Consider the following 3,408-nt stretch of genomic DNA (forward strand, 5'->3'; position numbering starts at 1 on the left):
CAGCACGGATGGGCAGCGGGGGATTTTAGTGTGAAACGTTTAGCTGAATGTAGATAGAACTTCACAGGCACCGTTTAAAGACAGGGCCTGTCTGACAGAAAAGCTTTTGGACTGGCGATGGGCTCACGCTGTACAGGCGAAGAGGACAACAGAGACCATCCATTTGTTTATACAGTATTTATTTATCAATGGCATAATAAAATTATCCTTATGTTTCATTTTTCAGAAAACATACTCTCCCCTTTTCCCCCTTATATAGTCCAGCAGCCCTTTTTTCACTCTCCCTAACAGATTTGTCATCTGAGAGCATCCAACAGTGCTTCAATATCAATGTCACTTCTTTGCAGGCAAGTCTACCAGGGTAGGATGGCAGAGAAACCAGCAACTGAAACCAAAAACCTAACACAAAAGCCTGCCTCATAGCAGCCTCCAAACGGCTGTCTGGGAAGATTATTAATGAAACAATTAAATAAAGTTGTCTTCACGCCAGCGGAGACTTCCAGTAATAACACACAGAGCTGATAATGGGTGAATATTCACCGGAGTGAATATTAAATCCCATCGGTGAGGTGTGACACAGTCCCTGAATGCAGTTATTATTTTACACATTTATTTATATATTAACATTTACGATCTAAATTATTAATATATATAATTTATATATTAATGTGTGGAGTTAGCCTACGTTCATATCAATGCTCTTTCTTTTTTAAATGTTGACCTTGTCCCCAGAGAAAGCTTACAAATATTGATAAGCACTCCTATATCTTTACATAAAGCCCTCCTTAAATTAATTTTTTTTAAACTAAAAATTGCTAACAATGATTAGTCAAGTAATGAGCTATCATAGTCCAGATTTCCTCGGTGTTTTTAATTCCTTGGGTGTTGCTTCTCACCTGTTTCCTATTTTATCTAAAGGAAATTACACAAACAGCATCTAATTAACAAACCCTTTCACATTACCTTTGTGTTAATTGACTTTTTAAATAAATTGCAACCCCACCCTTTCCTTTGGGGTTTTGAGAGGCTCAGCCCTTGTAGGAGGATGGTCCCTTCCCTTGTAGGACGATGGTCCCTTCCCTTGTAGGAGGATGGTCCCTTCCCTTGTAGGACGATGGTCCCTTCCCTTGTAGGAGGATGGTCCCTTCCCTCGTAGGACGATGGTCCCTTCCCTTGTAGGAGGATGGTCCCTTCCCTTGTAGGAGGATGGTCCCTTCCCTTGTAGGACGACGGTCCCTTCCCTTGTAGGAGGATGGTCCCTTCCCTTGTAGGACGATGGTCCCTTCCCTTGTAGGACGATGGTCTCTTCCCTTGTAGGAGGATGGTCCCTTCCCTTGTAGGACGATGGTCCCTTCCCTTGTAGGATGACGGTCCCTTCCCTTGTAGGAGGATGGTCCCTTCCCTTGTAGGACGATGGTCCCTTCCCTTGTAGGATGACGGTCCCTTCCCTTGTAGGACGATGGTCCCTTCCCTTGTAGGATGACGGTCCCTTCCCTTGTAGGACGATAGTCCCTTCCCTTGTAGGAGGATGGTCCCTTCCCTTGTAGGACGATGGTCTCTTCCCTTGTAGGAGGATGGTCCCTTCCCTTGTAGGATGATGGTCCCTTCCCTTGTAGGAGGATGGTCCCTTCCCTTGTAGGACGATGGTCCCTTCCCTTGTAGGACGATGGTCCCTTCCCTTGTAGGAGGATGGTCCCTTCCCTTGTAGGACGATGGTCCCTTCCCTTGTAGGACGATGGTCCCTTCCCTTGTAGGAGGATGGTCCCTTCCCTTGTAGGACGATGGTCTCTTCCCTTGTAGGACGATGGTCCCTTCCCTTGTAGGAGGATGGTCCCTTCCCTTGTAGGACGATGGTCCCTTCCCTTGTAGGACGATGGTCCCTTCCCTTGTAGGAGGATGGTCCCTTCCCTTGTAGGACGATGGTCCCTTCCCTTGTAGGAGGATGGTCCCTTCCCTTGTAGGACGATGGTCCCTTCCCTTGTAGGATGATGGTCCCTTCCCTTGTAGGACGATGGTCCCTTCCCTTGTAGGACGATGGTCCCTTCCCTTGTAGGACGATGGTCTCTTCCCTTGTAGGAGGATGGTCCCTTCCCTTGTAGGACGATGGTCCCTTCCCTTGTAGGAGGATGGTCCCTTCCCTTGTAGGACGATGGTCTCTTCCCTTGTAGGAGGATGGTCCCTTCCCTTGTAGGACGATGGTCCCTTCCCTTGTAGGACGACGGTCCCTTCCCTTGTAGGACGATGGTCCCTTCCCTTGTAGGACGATGGTCCCTTCCCTTGTAGGACGATGGTCCCTTCCCTTGTAGGGATCCTCATTTGGGAGTTCCCTGGTCCTGGGGCTGTCTCAAAACCCTCAAGTGCAGCTAAAATAGACAACAAAGTAACTCATGGTGAAAGGATTTTTTAAACCAAGCCTCTCCACAGCACTGCCAGCTTTATATTAAAAGAGCAGGACTATTTTATAACTAAAAGATTGAATTTAAATGGAGTCTGATCACCGGGTGTAGAAACAACGTGCTATGCTTTCACTGAGAGGTATAAAATTGAGGATCTTTGTTCCTGGATCACTTCTGAAATTGGAATTATTTTTTTTTTAAATTTTTTTAAATTGCCCTGAAGTTTACTTCAGTCAACTGGAGGTCCAGGCATGTGCTTGTCCTCCTCCTGCCTGCGGGTGGTCACCGATTCCAACATCAGGGCTGGGAAGGTGAGCCAAGACCAGCCATGCTTGACCGTACATCCATGCCATCAACTTCCAAAGTCAAGCATGACGGGAAGTCGTAACCTCCTTTTACCTTTTGTTGTGCCCCACAGGACCAGAGTGCTAATCAATAAGCTCAGCAGGAAGGCTTAATTATAGAGCCACCAGAAAAAACACTGATGTTCTCACCGCTATTTTCAGCAATAACAGAAGAAATGAAAAGCCAAACTGAGGTTGTGGCTCCCGTAAGATTCCTCCTTTATATTTCACTGGCTTGTCCTGTTGAGTTTTGTGTTCTGTTGTCTCATTTACTGGGTGAAATCACACGTTATCCCTTTTGCTGTTGCTGCTTCTACAGAGCCGAGGCATCTCAGAGAGACAGTGGCAACTGATCCTGGCACAAATTTTAACTAATCTTCATAGCTGTAACTTGTGTTTGATCAGAAACCACTGAGACAGTGGAAAAAAAAAAAAAGAATCCTTTTGGTGTTATTTTATGTTTTTTGGGTTTTCTTGTGGTTTGTATTACAAGGGGTACTTTCAAGATCTTTGAGTAAACACTCTTAGTGATGACACACTTTTATTTCATGGTGAGTTGCTTGGTAGCAGTAACAACAGGATTACCACCAGCTTTTTGTTAACGTGCTGGCTCACAAAAGCCCAATTAATCTATGTCCTGAAGATGGGAAGTATATGAAGCTTAAGCT

This window comes from Strix uralensis, chromosome 12, assembly GCF_047716275.1.
Source record: "Strix uralensis isolate ZFMK-TIS-50842 chromosome 12, bStrUra1, whole genome shotgun sequence".
NCBI lineage: Eukaryota > Metazoa > Chordata > Aves > Strigiformes > Strigidae > Strix > Strix uralensis.